We start from the raw sequence: 19,890 nt of genomic DNA, 5'->3' as shown, positions 1-19,890 counted from the left end.
CGAGATGAGAGCTTAGTCCCTGGCTTCGACTCAAGAGGAATACAAACTTTCCACAAGCGCCTCAAGAGGAGGCTTCTCTCAGCTACAGCTATGTGAGAGGGACCCTGAGTTTGTGGCCTCAAGTGGAATGGACACCGAGATGCTCTGACTTGAAGTAAGGCCGGATATCCCTGCAGTGAATTGAATGCAGGCTCGTCTTGCATCTCCCAAGACGAAGGGTTGTGTGAATCCCCTGTGGAGCCCACAGAGAAAGACCTAGCTAGTCCTCCGCCTCAACGCGACCGGAGGCCTCACATCCTTTGAAAACTCGAGTGGTCCGCGGAGATCAATACTTCCGAAGGAGACGATGCCTGACTCCTCTTGAAAATGGATAGGAGTCCCAGGATCCCTGTGGCACGTGGAAAGGGACCCTGGGTCTCCCGCCTCACGTGGAGACGCGTCCCAATTGCCATGCCAAGACTCGAAGAGAATCCCGAGGTGTCCCTCGCACCTAGGCAGGAGTCCTGACGTCGCTGAACAAACACGTGTCTGGAAGGGCCCTCCCCGTCGTAACTCGAGAATATACCCCAGGTTCCGGCCGCAACTTGAGAAAAACCATGAGACTTCCCCCTCGCCGCGAGATGAGGCCCGATTCCCCTGCACTGCGTGCAGAGCAGTTCCGTGTTCCACATCAAACGTGAAAGGAGCCTTGATTTCCTTGATGGCACTCCAGAGAAAACCCAAGATCACTATCTCAAGTCTAGAGGGATCCTGAGGTCACCGGAGCAACACGAAAGGGCTCCGTGGACCCCAAATCAACTCGAGATGAGAGATTAGTCCCTGGCTTCGACTCAAGAGGAATACCAACTTTCCACAAGCACCTCAAGAGGAGGCTTCTCTCAGCTACAGGTATGTGAGAGGGACCCTGAGTTTGTGGCCTCAAGTGGAATGGTCACCGAGATGCTCTGACTCGAAGTAAGGCCGGATATCCCTGCAGTGAATTGAAAGCAGGCTCATCTTGCATCTCCCAAGACGAAGGGATGTCTGAATCCCCAGTGCAGAAAACAGTGAAAGACCTAGTCCTCCGCCTCAATGCGACCGGAGGCCTCACATCCTTTGAAAACTCGAGAGGTCCGCGGAGATCAATGCTTCCAAAGGAGACGATGCCTGACTCCTCTTGAAAATGGATAGGAGTCCCAGGATCCCTGTTGCACGTGGAAAGGGACGCTGGGTCTCCCGCCTCACGTGGAGACGCGTCCCAATTGCCATGCCAAGACTCGAGGAGAATCCTGAGCTGTCCCTCGCACTTACGCAGGAGTCCTGACGTCGCTGAACAAACACGTGTATGGAAGGGCCCTCCCCGTCATAACTCGAGAATGTACCCCAGGTTCCAGCCGCAACTCGAGAAAAACCATGAGACTTCCCACTCGCCGAGAGATGAGGCCCGATTCCCCTGCACTGCGTGCAGAGCAATTTCGTGTTCCACATCAAACGTGAAAGGAGCCTTGATTTCCTTGATGGCACTCCAGAGAAAACCCAAGATCGCTGTCTCAAGTCTAGAGGGATCCTGAGGTCACTGGAGCAGCACGAAAGGGCTCCGTGGACCCCAAATCAACTCGAGATGAGAGCTTAGTCCCTGGCTTAGACTCAAGAGGAATACCAACTTTCCACAAGCACCTCAAGAGGAGGCTTCTCTCAGCTACAGGTATGTGAGAGTCCCCCTGAGTTTGTGGCCTCAAGTGGAATGGACACCGAGATGCTCTGACTCGAAGTATGGTCGGATATCCCTGCAGTGAATTGATTGCAGCCTCGTCTTGCATCTCCCAAGACGAAGGGATGTCTGAATCCCCTGTGGAGACCACAGAGAAAGACCTAGTCCTCCGCCTCAGCGCCACCGGAGGCCTCACATCCTTTGAAAATTCGAGAGGTCCGCGGAGATCAATGCTTCCAAAGGAGACGATGCCTGACTCCTCTTGAAAATGGATCGGAGTCCCAGGATCCCTTTGGCACGTGGAAAGGGACCCTGGGTCTCCCGCCTCACGTGGAGACGCGTCCCAATTGCCATGCCAAGACTCGTGTAGAATCCCCAGGTGTCCCTCGCACCTAGGCAGGAGTCCTGACGTCGCTGAACAAACACGTGTCTGGAAGGGCCCTCCCCGTCGTAACTCGAGAATATACCCCAGGTTCCGGCCGCAACTCGAGAAAAACCATGAGACTTCCCCCTCGTCGCGAGATGAGGCCCGATTTCCCTGCACTGCGTGCAGAGCAATTCCGTGTTCCACATCAAACGTGAAAGGAACCTTGATTTCCTTGATGGCACTCCAGAGAAAACCCAAGATCACTGTCTCAAGTCTAGAGGGATCCTGAGGTCACTGGAGCAACACGAAAGGGCTCCGTGGACCCCAAATCAACTCGAGATGAGAGCTTAGACCCTGGCTTCGACTCAAGAGGAATACCAACTTTCCACAAGCACCTCAAGAGGAGGCTTCTCTCAGCTACAGGTATGTGAGAGGGCCCCTGAGTTTGTGGCCTCAAGTGGAATGGACACCGAGATGCTCTGACTCGAAGTAAGGCCGGATATCCCTGCAGTGAATTGAAAGCAGGCTCGTGGGTTGAATGCCCCAACCAAAAGACAAAGATTGGCTGAATGGATACAAAATCAAGACCCCTATATATGCTGTCTACAAGAGACCCACCTCAAAACAAGAGACACATACAGACTAAAAGTGTAGGGCTGGAAAAAAGTATTTCATGCAAACGGAGACCAAAAGAAAGCAGGAGTCGCAATACTCATATCAGATAAAATAGACTTTCAAATAAAGTAAGTGAAAAGAGACAATGAAAGACACTACATAATGATCAAAGGATCAATCCAAAAAGAAGATATAACAATTATAAATATATATGCACCCAACATAGGAGCACCGCAATATGTACGGCAAACGCTAAAGAGTATGAAAGAGGAAATTAATAGTAACACAATAATAGTGGGAGACTTTAATACCCCACTCAGAACTATGGATAGATCAACTAAACAGAAAATTAACAAGGAAACACAAACCTTAAATGACACAATGGACCAGCTACACCTAATTGATATCTATAGGACATTTCACCCCAAAACAATCAACTTCACCTTTTTCTCAAGTGCACACGGAACATTCTCCAGAATAGATCACATCCTGGGCCATAAATCTGGTCTTGGAAAATTCAAAAAAATTGAAATCATTCCAGTCATCTTTTCTGACCACAGTGCAGTAAGATTACATCTCAATTACAGGGAAAAAATTGTTAAAACTTCAAACATATTGAGGCTAAATAACACGCTTCTGAATAACCAACAAATCATAGAAGAAATAAAAAAAGAAATCAAAATATGTATAGAAATGAATGAAAATGAAAACACAACAACCCAAAACCTATGGGACACTGTAAAAGCAGTGCTAAGGGGAAGGTTCATAGCATTACAGGCTTACATCAAGAAACAGGAAAAAAACCAATTAAATAACCTAACTCTACACCTAAAGCAATTAGAGAAGGAAGAAATGAAGAACCCCAGAGTTAGCAGAAGGAAAGAAATCTTAAAAATCAGGGCAGAAATAAATGCAAAAGAAACTAAAGAGACCATAGCAAAAATCAACAAAGCTAAAAGCTGGTTTTTTGAAAAAATAAACAAAATTGACAAACCATTAGCAAGACTCATTAAGAAACAAAGAGAGAAAAACCAAATTAACAAAATTAGAAATGAAAATGGAGAGATCACAACAGACAACACTGAAATACAAAGGATCATAAGAGACTACTACCAGCAGCTCTATGCCAATAAAATGGACAACTTGGATGAAATGGACAAATTCTTAGAAAAGTATAACTTTCCAAAACTGAACCAGGAAGAAATAGAAGATCTTAACAGACCCATCACAAGCAAGGAAATCGAAACTGTCATCAAAAATCTTCCAGCAAACAAAAGCCCAGGACCAGATGGCTTCACAGCTGAATTCTACCAAAAAATTTAGAGAAGAGCTAACACCTATCTTACTCAAACTCTTCCAGAAAATTGCAGAAGAAGGTAAGCTTCCAAACTCATTCTATGAGGCCACCATCACCCTAATTCCAAAACCAGACAAAGATGCCACAAAAAAAGAAAACTACAGGCCAATATCACTGATGAACATAGATGCAAAAATCCTTAACAAAATTCTAGCAAACAGAATCCAACAACATATTAAAAAAATCATACACCATGACCAAGTGGGCTTTATCCCAGGAATGCAAGGATTCTTTAATATCCGCAAATCAATCAATGTAATACACCACATTAACAAATTGAAAGATAAAAACCATATGATTATCTCAATAGATGCAGAGAAAGCCTTTGACAAAATTCAACACTCATTTATGATTAAAACTCTCCAAAAAGCAGGAATAGAAGGAACATACCTCAACATAATAAAAGCTATATATGACAAACCCACAGCAAGCATCACCCTCAATGGTGAAAAATTGAAGGCATTTCCCCTGAAATCAGGAACAAGACAAGGGTGCCCACTCTCACCACTACTATTCAGCATAGTGTTGGAAGTGCTGGCCACAGCAATCAGAGCAGAAAAAGAAGTAAAAGGAATCCAGATAGGAAAAGAAGAAGTAAAACTCTCACTGTTTGCAGATGACATGATCCTCTACATAGAAAACCCTAAAGATTCTACCAGAAAATTACTAGAGCTAATCAATGAATATAGTAAAGTTGCAGGATATAAAATTAACACACAGAAATCCCTTGCATTCCTATATACTAACAATGAAAAAACAGACAGAGAAATTAAGGAAACAATACCATTCACCATTGCAACAAAAAGAATAAAATACTTAGGAGTATATCTACCTAAAGAAACAAAGGACCTATACATAGAAAACTATAAAACACTGATGAAAGAAATCAAAGAGGACACAAACAGATGGAGAAACATACCGTGTTCATGGATTGGAAGAATTAATATTGTCAAAATGGCTATTCTACCCAAAGCAGTCTATAGATTCAATGCAATCCCTATCAAGCTACCAACGGTATTTTTCACAGAAGTAGACCAAAGAATTTCACAATTTGTATGGAAATACAAAAAACCTCGAATAGCCAAAGTAATCTTGAGAAAGAAGAATGGAACTGGAGGAATCAACCTGCCTGACTTCAGACTCTACTACAAAGCCACAGTCATCAAGACAGTATGGTACTGGCACAAAGACAGAAATATAGATCAATGGAACAGAATAGAAAGCCCAGAGATAAATCCACGAACCTATGGACACCTTATTTTTGACAAAGGAGGCAAGGATATACAATGGAAAAAAGACAACCTCTTTAACAAGTGGTGCTGGGAAAACTGGTCAACCACTTGTAAAAGAATGAAACTAGAACACTTTCTAACAGCATACACAAAAATAAACTCAAAATGGATTAAAGATCTAAATGTAAGACCAGAAACTATAAAACTCCTAGAGGAGAACATAGGCAAAACACTCTCCGACATAAATCAAAGCAAGATCCTCTATGACCCACCTCCCAGAATATTGGAAATAAAAGCAAAACTAAACAAATGGGACCTAATGAAACTTAAAAGCTTTTGCACTACAAAGGAAACTATAAGTAAGGTGAAAAGACAGCCCTCAGATTGGGAGAAAATAATATCAAATGAAGAAACAGACAAAGGATTAATCTCAAAAATATACAAGCAACTCCTGCAGCTCAATTCCAGAAAAATAAATGACCCAATCAAAAAATGGGCCAAAGAACTAAACAGACATTTCTCCAAAGAAGACATACAGATGGCTAACAAACACATGAAAAGATGCTCAACATCACTCATTATTAGAGAAATGCAAATCAAAACCACAATGAGGTCCCATTACACGCCAGTCAGGATGGCTGCTATCCAAAAGTCTACAAGCAATAAATGCTAGAGAGGGTGTGGAGAAAAGGGAACCCTCTTACACTGTTGGTGGGAATGCAAACTAGTACAGCCGCTATGGAAAACAGTGTGGAGATTTCTTAAAAAACTGGAAATAGAACTGCCATATGACCCAGCAATCCCACTTCTGGGCATACACACTGAGGAAACCAGATCTGAAAGAGACACGTGCACCCCAATGTTCATCGCAGCACTGTTTATAATAGCCAGGACATGGAAGGAACCTAGATGCCCATCAGCAGATGAATGGATAAGGAAGCTGTGGTACATATACACCATGGAATATTACTCAGCCATTAAAAAGAATTCATTTGAACCAGTCCTAATGAGATGGATGAAGCTGGAGCCCATTATACAGAGTGAAGTAAGCCAGAAAGATAAAGAACATTACAGCATACTGACACATGTATATGGAATTTAGAAAGGTGATAACAATAACCCTATATGCAGAACAGAAAAAGAGACACAGAAACACAGAACAGACTTTTGAACTTTGTGGGAGAATGTGAGGGTGGGATATTTGAAAAGAACAGCATGGATACTATCTAAGGTGAAACAGATCACCAGCCCAGGTGGGATGCACGAGACAAGTGCTCGGGCCTGGTGCACTGGGAAGACCCAGAGGAGTCGGGTGGAGAGGGAGGTGGGAGGGGGGATCGGGATTGGGAATACATGTAAATCCATGGCTGATTCATATCAATGTATGACAAAACCCACTGGGAAAAAAAATAATAATAATAAAAATTAAAAAAGAAAAAAAGAAAGAAAAAAAAAAAAAAGAAAGCAGGCTCATCTTGCATCTCCCAAGACAAAGGGATGTCTGAATCCCCTGTGGAGACCACAGAGAAAGACCGAGTTCTCCGCCTCATCGCGACCGGAGGCCTCACATCCTTTGAAAACTCGAGAGGTCCGCGTAGATCAATGCTTCCAAAGGAGACGATGCCTGACTCCTCTTGCAAATGGATAGGAGTCCCAGGATCCCTGTGGCACGTGGAAAGGGACCCTGGGTCTCCCGCCTCACGTGGAGACGCGTCCCAATGGCCACGCCAAGACTCGAGGAGAATCCCGAGGTGTCCCTCGCAGCTAGGCAGGAGTCCTGACGTCGCGGAACAAACACGTGTCTGGAAGGGCCCTCCCCGTCGTAACTCGAGAATATACCATAGGTTCCGGCCGCAACTCGAGAAAAACCATGAGACTTCCCACTCGCCGCGAGATGAGACCCGATTCCTCTGCACTGCGTGCAGAGCAATTCCGTGTTCCACATCAAACGTGAAAGGAGCCTTGATTTCCTTGATGGCACTCCAGAGAAAACCCAAGATCACTGTCTCAAGTCTAGAGGGATCCTGAGGTCACTGGAGCAACACGAAAAGGCTCCGTGGACCCCAAATCAACTCGAGATGAGAGCTTAGTCCCTGGCTTCGACTCAAGAGGAATACCAACTTTCCACAAGCACCTCAAGAGGAGGCTTCTCTCAGCTACAGGTATGTGAGAGGGCCCCTGAGTTTGTGGCCTCAAGTGGAATGGACACCGAGATGCTCTGACTCGAAGTAAGGCCGGATATCCCTGCAGTGAATTGAATGCAGGCTCGTCTTGCATCTCCCAAGACGAAGGGATGTCTGAATCCCCTGTGGAGACCACAGAGAAAGACCTAGTTCTCCGCCTCATCGCGAGCGGAGGCCTCACATCCTTTGAAAACTCGAGAGGTCCGCGGAGATCAATGCTTCCAAAGGAGACGATGCCTGACTCCTCTTGAAAATGGATAGGAGTCCCAGGATCCCTGTGGCACGTGGAAAGGGACCCTGGGTCTCCCGCCTCACGTGGAGACGCGTCCCAATTGCCATGCCAAGACTCGAGGAGAATCCCGAGGTGTCTCTCGCACCTAGGCAGGAGGCCTGACGTCGCTGAACAAACACGTGTCTGGAAGGGCCCTCCCCATCATAATTCGAGAATATACCCCAGGTTCCGGCCGCAACTCGAGAAAAACCATGAGACTTCCCCCTCGCCGCGAGATGAGGCCCGATTCCCCTGCAATACGTGCAGAGCAATTCCGTGTTCCACATCAAACTTGAAAGGAGCCTTGATTTCCTTGATGGCACTCCAGAGAAAACCCAAGATCACTGTCTCAAGTCTAGAGGGATCCTGAGGTCACTGTAGCAACACGAAAGGGCTCTGTGGACCCCAAATCAACTCGAGATGAGAGCTTAGCCCCTGGCTTCGAGTCAAGAGGAATACCAACTTTCCACAAGCACCTCAAGAGGAGGCTTCTCTCAGCTACAGGTATGTGAGAGGGACCCTGAGTTTGTGGCCTCAAGTGGAATGGACACCGAGATGCTCTGACTCGAAGTAAGGCCGGATATCCCTGCAGTGAATTGAATGCAGGCTCGTCTTGCATCTCCCAAGACGAAGGGTTGTAGGAATCCTCTGTGGAGACGACAGAGAAAGACCTAGTCCCCAACCTCAACACAACCGGAGGCCTCATATACTTTGAAAACTCCAGAGGTCCGCGGAGATCAATACTTCCGAAGGAGACGATGCCTGACTCCTCTTGAAAATGGATAGGAGTCCCAGGATCCCTGTGGCACCTGGAAAGGGACCCTGGGTCTCCCGCCTCACGTGGAGACGCGTCCCAATTGCCATGCCAAGACTCGAGGAGAATCCCGAGGTGTCCCTCGCACTTAGGCAGGAGTCCTGACGTCGCTGAACAAACACGTGTCTCGAAGGGCCCTTCCCGTCGTAACTCGAGAATATACCCCAGGTTCTGGCCGCAACTCGAGAAAAACCATGAGATTTCCCACTCGCCGCGAGTTGAGGCCCGATTACCCTGCACTGCATGCAGAGCAATTCCGTGTTCCACATCAAACGTGAAAGGACCCTTGATTTCCTTGATGGCACTCCAGTGAAAACCCAAGATCACTGTCACAAGTCTAGATGGATCCTGAGGTCACTGGACCAGAAGGAAAGGGCTCCATGGACCCCAAATCAACTCGAGATGAGAGCTTAGTCCCTGGCTTAGACTCAAGAGGAATACCAACTTTCCACAAGCACCTCAAGAGGAGGCTTCTCTCAGCTACAGGTATGTGAGAGGGACCCTGAGTTTGTGGCCTCAATTGGAATGGACACCGAGATGCTCTGACTCGAAGTAAGGCCGGATATCCCTGCAGTGAATTGAATGCAGGCTCGTCTTGCATCTCCCAAGATGAAGGGATGTCTGAATCCCATGTGGAGACCACAGAGAAAGACCTATTCCTCCGCCTCATCGAGACCGGAGGCATCACATCCTTTGAAAACTCGAGAGGTCTGCGGAGGTCAATGCTTCCAAAGGAGACGATGCCTGACTCTTCTTGAAAATGGATAGGAGTCCCAGGATCCCTGTGGCACGTGGAAAAGGACCCTGGGTCTCCCGCCTCACGTGGAGACGCGTCCCAATTGCCATGCCAAGACTCGAGGAGAATCCCGAGGTGTCCCTCGCACCTAGGCAGGAGTCCTGACGTCGCTTAACAAACACTTGTCTGGAAGGGCCCTCCCCGTCGAAACTCGAGAATACACCCCAGGTTCCGGCCGCAACTCGAGAAAAACCATGAGCCTTCCCCCTCGCCACGAGATGAGGCCCGATTCCCCTGCATTGCGTGCAGAGCAATTCCGTGTTCCACATCAAACGTGAAAGGAGCCTTGATTTCCTTGATGGCACTCCAGAGAAAACCCAAGATCACTGTCTCAAGTCTAGAGGGATCCTGAGGTCAGTGGAGCAACACGAAAGGGCTCCGTGGACCACAAATCAACTCGAGATGAGAGCTTAGTCCCTGGCTTCGACTCAAGAGGAATGCCAACTTTCCACAAGCACCTCAAGAGGAGGCTTCTCTCAGCTACAGGTAGGTGAGAGGGCCCCTGAGTTTGTGTCCTCAAGTGGAATGGACACCGAGATGCTCTGACTCGAAGTAAGGCCGGATATCCCTGCAGTGAATTGAATGCAGGCTCGTCTTGCATCTCCCAAGACGAAGGGATGTCTGAATCCCCTGTGGAGACCACAGAGAAAGACCTAGTCCTCCGCCTCATCGCGACCGGAGGCCTCACATCCTTTGAAAACTCGAGAGGTCCACGGAGATCAATGCTTCCATAGGAGACGATGCCTGACTCATCTTGAAAATGGATAGGAGTCCCAGGATCCCTGTGGCACGTGGAAAGGGACCCTGGGTCTCCCGCCTCACGTGGAGACGCGTCCCAATTGCCATGCCAAGACTCGAGGCGTATCCCGAGGTGTCCCTCGCACCTAGGCAGGAGTCCTGACGTCGCTGAACAAACACGTGTCTGGAAGGGCCCTCCCCGTCGTAACTCGAGAATATACCCCAGGTTCCGGCCGCAACTCGAGAAAAACAATGAGACATCCTCCTCGCCGCGAGATGAGGCCCGATTCCTCTGCACTGCATGCAGAGCAATTCCGTGTTCCACATCAAACGTGAAAGGAGCCTTGATTTCCTTGATGGCACTCCAGAGAAAACCCAAGATCACTGTCTCAAGTCTAGAGGGATCCTGAGGTCACTGGAGCAACACGAAAGGGCTCCGTGGACCCCAGATCTACTCGAGATGAGAGCTTAGTCCCTGGCTTCGAATCAAGAGGAATACCAACTTTCCACAAGCACCTCAAGAGGAGGCTTCTCTCAGCTACAGGTATGTGAGAGGGCCCCTGAGTTTGTGGCCTCAAGTGGAATGGACACCGAGATGCTCTGACTCGAAGTAAGGCCGGATATCCCTGCAGTGAATTGAATGCAGGCTCGTCTTGCATCTCCCAAGACGAAGGGATGTCTGAATCCCCTGTGGAGACCACAGAGAAAGACCTAGTCCTCCGCCTCATCGCGACCGGAGGCCTCACATCCTTTGAAAACTCGAGAGGTCCGCGGAGATCAATGCTTCCAAAGGAGACGATGCCTGACTCCTCTTGAAAATGGATAGGAGTCCCAGGATCCCTGTGGCACGTGGAAAGGGACCCTGGGTCTCCCGCCTCACGTGGAGACGCGTCCCAATTGCCATGCCAAGACTCGAGGAGTATCCCGAGGTGTCCCTCGCACCTAGGCAGGAGTCCTGACGTCTCTGAAAAAACACGCGACCTGAAGGGCCCTCCCCATCGTAACTCGAGAATATACCCCAGGTTCCGGCCGCAACTCGACAAAAACCATGAGACTTCCCCGTCGCCGCGAAATGAGGCCCGATTCCCCTGCACTGTGTGCACAGCAATTCCGTGTTTCACAACAAACCTGAAAGGAGGCTTGATTTCCTTGATGGCACTCCAGAGAAAAAGCAAGATCACTGTGTCAAGTCTAGAGGGATCCTGAGGTCACTGTAGCAACACGAAAGGGACCCGTGGACCCCAAATCAACTCGAGATGAGAGCTTAGCCCCGGGCTTCGACTCAAGAGGAATACCAAATTTCCACAAGCACATCAAGAGGAGGCTTCTCTCAGCTACAGGTATGTGAGAGGGACCCTGAGTTTGTGGCCTCAAGTGGAATAGACACCGAGATGCTCTGACTCGAATTAAGGCCGGATATCCCTGCAGTGAATTGAATGCAGGCTCGTCTTCAATCTCCCAAGACGAAGGGATGTCTGAATCCCCTGTGGAGACCACAGAGAACGACCTAGTTCTCCGCCTCATCGCGACAGGAGGCCTCACATCCTTTGAAAACTAGAGAGGTCCGCGGAGATCAATGCTTCCAAAGCAAAAGATGCCTTACTCCTCTCGAAAATGGGTAGGAGTCCCAGGATCCCTGTGGCACGTGGAAAGGGACCCTGGGTCTCCCGCCTCACATGGAGACGCGTCCCAATTGCCATGCCAAGACTCGAGGAGAATCCCGAGGTGTCCCTCGCACCTAGGCAGGAGTCCTGAGGTCGCTGAACAAACACGTGTCTGGAAGGGCCCTCCCCGTCGTAACTCGAGAATATACCCCAGGTTCCGGCCGCAACTCGAGAAAAACCATGAGACGTCCCCCTCCCCGCGAGATGAGGCACGATTCCCTTGCACTGCGTGCAGAGCAATTCCGTGTTCCATATCAAACAAAAAAGGAGCCTTGATTTCCTTGATGGCATTACAGAGAAAACCCAAAATCACTGTCTCAAGTCTAGAGGGATCCTGAGTTCACTGTAGCAACATGAAAGGGCTCCGTGGACCCCAAATCAACTCGAGATGAGAGCTTAGTCCCTGGCTTCGACTCAAGAGGAATACCAACTTTCCACAAGAACCTCAAGAGGAGGCTTCTCTCAGCTACAGGTATGTGAGAGGGACCCTGAGTTTGTGGCCTCAAGTGGAATGGACACCGAGATGCTCTGACTCGTAGTAAGGCCGTATATCCCTGCAGTGAATTGAATGCAGGCTCCTCTTGCATCTCCCAAGACGAAGGGATGTCTGAATCCCCTGTGGAGACCACAGAGAAAGAACTAGTCCTCCGCCTCATCGCGATCTGAGGCCTCACATCCTTTGAAAACTCGAGAGGTCCGCGGAGATCAATGCTTCCAAAGGAGACGATGCCTGACTCCTCTTGAAAATGGATAGGAGTCCCAGGATTCCTGTGGCACACTGGGTCTCCCGCCTCACGTGGAGACGCGTTCCAATTGCCATGGCAAGACTCGAGGAGAATCCCGAGGTGTCCCTCGCACCTAGGCAGGAGTCCTGACGTCGCTGAACAAACACGTGTCTGGAAGGGCCCTCCCCGTCGTAACTCGAGAATATACCCCAGGTTCCGGCCGCAACTCGAGAAAAACCATGAGACTTCCCCCTCCCCGCGAGATGAGGCACGATTCCCTTGCACTGCGTGCAGAGCAATTCCGTGTTCCACATCAAACAAAAAAGGAGCCTTGATTTCCTTGATGGCACTACAGAGAAAACCCAAAATCACTGTCTCAAGTCTAGAGGGATCCTGAGGTCACTGGAGCAACCTGAAAGGGCTCCGTGGACCCCAAATCAACTCGAGATGAGAGCTTAGTCCCTGGCTTCCACTCAAGAGGAATACCAACTTTCCACAAGCACCTCAAGAGGAGGCTTCTCTCAGCTACAGGTATGTGAGAGGGACCCTGAGTTTGTGGCCTCAAGTGGAATGGACACCGAGATCCTCTGACTGGAAGTAAGGCCGGATATCCCTGCAGTGAATTGAATGCAGGCTCGTGTTGCATCTCCCAAGACGAAGGGATGTCTGAATCCCCTGTGGAGACCACAGAGAAAGACCTAGTCCTCCGCCTCATCGCGACCGGAGGCCTGACATCCTTTGAAAACTCAAGAGGTCCGCGGAGATCAATGCTTCCAAAGGAGACGATGCCTGACTCCTCTTGAAAATGGATAGGAGTCCCAGGATCCCTGTGGCACGGGGAAACGGACGCTGGGTCTCCAGCCTCACGGGGAGACGCGTCCCAATTTCCATGCCAAGACTCGAGGAGAATACCGAGGAGTCCCTCGCACCTAGGCAGGAGACCTGACATCGCTGAAAAAACACGCGACCTGAAGGGCCCTCCCCATCGTAACTCGAGAATATACCCCAGGTTCTGGCCGCCACTCGAGAAAAACCTTGAGACTTCCCCCTCGCCGCGAGATGAGGCCCGATTCCCCTGCACTGTGTGCAGAGCAATTCCGTGATCCACATCAAACATTAAAGGAGGCTTGATTTCCTTGATGGCACTCCAGAGAAAAAGCAAGATCACTGTCTCAAGTCTAGAGGGATCCTGAGGTCACTGGAGAAACACGAAAGGGCTCCGTGGACCCCAAATCAACTCGAGATGAGAGCTTAGTCCCTGGCTTCGACTCAAGAGGAATACCAACTTTCCACAAGCATTTCAAGTGAGGCTTCTCTCAGCTACAGGGATGTGAGAGGGACCCTGAGTTTGTGGCATCAACTGAAAAGGACACCGAAATGCTCTGACTCGAAGTAAGGCCAGATATCCCTGCAGTGAATTGAATGCAGGCTCGTCTTGCATCTCCCAAGATGAAGGGATGTCTGAATCCCCTGTGGAGACCACAGAGAAAGACCTAGTTCTCCGCCTCTTCGGGACCGGAGGCCTGACATCCTTTGAAAACTCCAGAGGTCCGCGGAGATCAATGCTTCCAAAGGAGACGATGCCTGACTCCTCTTGAAAATGGATAGGAGTCCCAGGATCCCTGTGACACGTGGAAAGGGACCCTGGGTCTCCCGCCTCCCGTGGAGACGCGTCCCAATTGCCATGCCAAGCCTCGAGGAGAATTCCGATGTGTCCCTCGCACCTAGGCAGGAGTCCTGAGGTCGCTGAACAAACACGTGTCTGGAAGGGCCCTCCCCGTCGTAACGCGAGAATATACCCCAGGTTCCGGCCGCAACTCGAGAAAAACCATGCGACTTCTCCCTCGCCGTGAGATGAGGCCCGATTTCCCTGCGCTCTGTGTAGAGCAATTCCGTGTTCCACATCAAACATGAAAGGAGGCTTGATTTCCTTGATGGCACTCCAGAGAAAACCCAAAATCACTGTCTCAAGTCTATAGGAATCCTGAGGTCACTGTAGAAACACGAAAGGGCTCCATGGACCCCAAATCAACTCGAGATGAGAGCTTAGTCCCTGGCTTCGACTCAAGAGGAATACCAACTTTCGAAGCACCTCAAGAGGAGGCTTCTCTCAGCTACAGGTATGTGAGAGGGACACTGAATTTGTGGCCTCAAGAGGAATATACACCGAGATGCTCTGACTCGAATTAAGGCCAGATATCCCTGCAGTGAATTGAATGCAGTCTCGTCTTGCATCTCCCAAGACGAAGGGATGTCTGAATCCCCTGTGGAGACATAAAGAACTAGTTCTCCGCCTCATCGCGACCGGAGGCCTCACATCCTTTGAAAACTCGAGAGGTCCGTGGAGATCAATGCTTCCAAAGGAGACGATGCCTGACTCCTCTTGAAAATGGATAGGAGTCCCAGGATCCCTGTGGCACGTGGAAAGGGGCCCTGGGTCTCCTGCCTCACGTGGAGACGCGTCCCAATTGCCATGCCGAGACTCGAGGAGAATCCCGGGTGTCCCTCGCACCTAGGCAAGAGTCCTGACGTCGCTGAACAAACACGTGTCTGGAAGGGCCCTCCCCGTCGTAACTCGACAATATACCCCAGGTTCCGGCTGCAACTCGAGAAAAACCATGAGACTTCCCCCTCGCCGCGAGATGAGGCCCGATTTCCCCGCACTGCATGCAGAGCAATTCCGTGTTCCACATCAAACGAGAAAGGAGCCTTGATTTCCCTGATGGCACTCCAGATAAAACCCAAAATCACTGTCTCAAGTCTAGAGGGATCCTGAGGTCACTGTAGCAACACGAAACGGCTCCGTGGACCCCAAATCAACTCGAGATGTGAGCTTAGTCCCTGGCTTCGACTCAAGAGGAATATCAAATTTCCACAAGCACCTATAGGAGGCTTCTCTCAGCTACAGGTATGTGAGAGGGACCCTGAGTTTGTGGCCTCAAGTGGAATGGACACCGAGATGCTCTGACTCGAAGTAAGGCCGGATATCCCTGCAGTGAATTGAATGCTGGTTCGTCTTGCATCTCCCAAGACGAAGGGATGTCTGAATCCAATGTGCAGACCACAGAGAAAAACCTAGTTCTCCGCCTCATCGCGACAGGAGGCCTCACATCCATTGAAAACTTGAGAGGTCCGCGGAGATCAATGCTTCCAAAGGAGAAGATGCCTGACTCCTCTCGAAAATGGATAGGAGTCCCAGGATCCCTGTGGCACGTGGAAAGGGACCCTGGGGCTCCGGCCTCACGTGGATACCCGTCCCAATTGCCATGCCAAGACTCGAGAAGAATCCTGAGGTGTCCCTCGCACCTAGGCAGGAGTGCTGACGTCGCTGAACAAACACGTGTCTGGAAGGGACCTCCCCATCGTAACTCGAGAATATACCCCAAGTTCCGGCCGCACCTCGAGAAAAACCATGAGACTTCCCCCTCGCCGCGAGATGAGGCCCGATTCCCCTGCACTGCGTGCAGAGCATTTCCGTGTTCCACATCAAACGTGAAAGGAGACTTGATTTCCTTGATTTTACTCCAGAGAAAACCCAAGATAACTGTCTTAAGTCTAGAGGGAACCTGAGGTCACTGTAGCAACACGAAAGGGCTCCGTGGACCCCAAATCAACTCGATATGAGAGCTTAGTCCCTGGCTTCTACTCAAGAGGAATACCAACTTTCCACAAGCACCTCAAGAGGAGGCTTCTCTCAGCTACAGGTATGTGAGAGGGACCCTGAGTTTGTGGCCTCAAGTGGAATGGACACCCAAATACTCTGACTCGAAGTAAGGCCGGATATCCCTGCAGTGAATTGAATGCAGGCTCGTCTTGCATCTCCCAAGATGAAGGGATGTCTGAATCCCCTGTGAAGACCTCAGAGAAAGACCTAGTTCTCCGCCACATCGCGACCGGAGACCTCACATCCTTTGAAAACTCGAGAGGTCCGCGGAGATCAATGCTACCAAAGGAGACGATGCCTGACTCCTCTTGAAAATATATAGAGGTGCCAGGATCCCTGTGGCACGTGGAAAGGGACCCTGGGTCTCCCGCCTCACATGGAGACGCGTCCCAATTGCCATGCCAAGACTCGAGGAGAATCCCGAGTTGTCCCTCGCACGTAGGCAGGAGAACTGATGTCGCTGAACAAACACGTGTCTGGAAGGGCCCTCCCCGTCGTAACTCGAGAATATACCCCAGGTTCCGGCCGCAACTCGGGAGAAACCATGAGACTTCCCCCTCGCCGCGAGATGAGGCCCGATACCCTAGCACTGGGTGCAGAGCAATTCCGTGTTCCACATCAAACGTGAAAGGAGCCTTGATTTCCTTGATGGCACTCCAGAGAAAACCCAAGATCACTGTCTCAAGTCTAGAGGGATCCTGAGGTCACTGGAGCAACACGAAAGGGCTCCGTGGACCCCAAATCAACTCGAGATGAGAGCTTAGTCCCTGGCTTCGACTCAAGAAGAATACCAACTTTCCACAAGCACCTCAACAGGAGGCTTCTCTCAGCAACAGGTATGTGAGACGGACCCTGAGTTTGTGGCCTCAAGTGGAATGGACACCGAGATGCTCTGACTCGAAGTAAGGCCGGATATCCCTGCAGTGAATTGAATGCAGGCTTGTCTTGCATCTCCCAAGACGAAGGGATGTCTGAATCCCCTGTGGAGACCACAGAGAAAGACCTAGTCCTCCGCCTCAACGCGACCGGAGGCCTCTCATCCTTTGAAAACTCGAGAGGTATGCGGAGATCAATGCTTCCAAAGGAGACGATGCCTGACACCTCTTGAAAATAGATAGGAGTCCCAGGATCCCTGTGGCACTTGGAAAGGTACACTGGTTCTCCCGCCTCACGTGGAGACGCGTCCCAATTGCCATGCCAAGACTCGAGTAGAATCCCGAGGTATCCTTCGCACCTAGGCAGGAGTCCTGACGTCGCTGAACAAACACGTATCTGGAAGGGCCCTCCCCATCGTAACTCGAGAATAAACCCCAGGTTCCGGCCGCAACTCGAGAAAAATCATAGGACTTCCACCTCCCCGCGAGATGAGGCCCGATTCCCCTGCACTGTGTGCAGAGCAATTCCATGTTCCACATCAAACGTGAAAGGAGCCTTGATTTCCTTGATGGCACTCCAGAGAAAACCCAAGATCACTGTCTCAAGTCTAGAGGGATCCTGAGGTCACTGGAGCAACACGAAAGGGCTGCGTGGACCACAAATCAACTCGAGATGAGAGCTTAGTCCCTGGCTTCAACTCAAGTGGAATACCAACTTTCCACAAGCACCTCAAGTGGAGACTTCTCTCAGCTACAGGTATGTGAGAGGGACCCTGAGTTTGTGGCCTCAAGTGGAATGGACACTGAGATGCTCTGACTCGAAGTCAGCCCGGATATCCCTGCAGTGAAGTGAATGCAGGCTCGTCTTGCATCTCCCAAGACGAAGGGATGTCTGAATCCCCTGTGGAGACCACAGAGAAAGACCTAGTCCTCCGCCTCATCGCGACCGGAGGCCTCACATCCTTTGAAAACTCGAGAGGTCCGCGGAGATCAATGCTTCCAAAGGAGACGATTCCTGACTCCACTTGAAAATGGATAGGAGTCCCAGGATCCCTGTGGCACGTGGAAAGGGACCCTGGGTCTCCCCCCTCACGTGGAGACTCATCCCAATTGCCATGCCAAGACTCGAGGAGAATCCCGAGGTGTCCCTCACACCTAGGCAGGAATCCTGACGTCGCTGAACAAACACGTGTCTGGAAGGGCCCTCCCCGTTGTAACTCGAGAAGATAGCCCAGGTTCCGGCCGCAACTCGAGAAATACCATGAGACTTCACCCTCGCCCCAAGATGAGGCCCGATTCTCCTGCACTGCGTGCAGAGCAATTCCGTGTTCCACATCAAACTTGAAAGGAGCCTTGATTTCCTTGATGGCACTACAGAGAAAACCCAAAGTCACTGTCTCAAGTCTAGAGGGATCCTGAGGTCACTGGAGCAACACGAAAGGGCTCCGTGGACCCCAAATCAACTCGAGATGAGAGCTTAGTCCCTGGTTTCGACCCAAGAGGAATACTAACTTTCCACAAGCACCTCAAGAGGAGGCGTCTCTAAGCTACATGTATGTGAGAGGTACCCTGAGTTTGTAGCCTAAAGTGGAATGGACACTGAGATGCTCTGACTCGAAGTAAGGCCGGATATCCCTGAAGTGAATTGAATGCAAGCTCGTCTTGAATCTCCCAAGACGAAGGGATGTCTGAATCCCCTGTGGAGACCACAGAGAAAGACCTAGTTCTCCGCCTCATCGCGACCGGAGGCCTCACATCCTTTGAAAACTCGAGATGTCCACGGAGATCAATGCTTCCAAAGGAGACGATGCCTGACTCCTCTTGAATATGAAGAGGAGTCCCAGGATCCCTGTGGCACGTGGAAAGGGACCCTGGGTCTCCCGCCTCACGTGGAGACGCGTCCCAATTGCCATGCCAAGACTCGAGGAGAATCCCGAGTTGTCCCTCGCACGTAGGCAGGAGTCCTGATGTCGCTGAACAAACACGTGTCTGGAAGGGCCCTCCCCGTCGTAACTCGAGAATATACCCCAGGTTCCGGCCGCAACTCGGGAGAAACCATGAGACTTCCCCCTCGCCGCGAGATGAGGCCCGATACCCTAGCACTGGGTGCAGAGCAATTCCGTGTTCCACATCAAACGTGAAAGGAGCCTTGATTTCCTTGATGGCACTCCAGAGAAAACCCAAGATCACTGTCTCAAGTCTAGAGGTATCCTGAGGTCACTGGAGCAACACGAAAGGGCTCCGTGGACCCCAAATCAACTCGAGATGAGAGCTTAGTCCCTGGCTTCGACTCAAGAGGAATACCAACTTTCCACAAGCACCTCAACAGGAGGCTTCTCTCAGCAACAGGTATGTGAGACGGACCCTGAGTTTGTGGCCTCAAGTGGAATGGACACCGAGATGCTCTGACTCGAAGTAAGGCCGGATATCCCTGCAGTGAATTGAATGCAGGCTTGTCTTGCATCTCCCAAGACGAAGGGATGTCTGAATCCCCTGTGGAGACCACAGAAAAAGACCTAGTCCTCCGCCTCAACGCGACCGGAGGCCTCACATCCTTTGAAAACTCGAGAGGTCCGCGGAGATCAATGCTTCCAAAGGAGACAATGCCTGACGCGTCTTGAAAATAGATAGGAGTCCCAGGATCCCTGTGGCACGTGGAAAGGTTCACTGGTTCTCCCGCCTCACGTGGAGACACGTCCCAATTGCCATGCCAAGACTCGAGGAGAATCCCGAAGTGTCCTTCGCACCTAGGCAGGAGTCCTGACGTCGCTGAACAAACACGTGTCTGGAACGGCCCTCCCGGCGTAACTCGAGAATATACCCCAGGTTCCGGCCGCAACTCGAGAAAAACCATAGGACTTCCCCCTCGCCGCGAGATGAGGCCCGATTCCCCAGCACT

The sequence above is a fragment of the Dama dama genome, chromosome 29, assembly GCF_033118175.1.
Source record: "Dama dama isolate Ldn47 chromosome 29, ASM3311817v1, whole genome shotgun sequence".
Taxonomy (NCBI): domain Eukaryota; kingdom Metazoa; phylum Chordata; class Mammalia; order Artiodactyla; family Cervidae; genus Dama; species Dama dama.
This window is presented reverse-complemented; position numbering follows the sequence as displayed.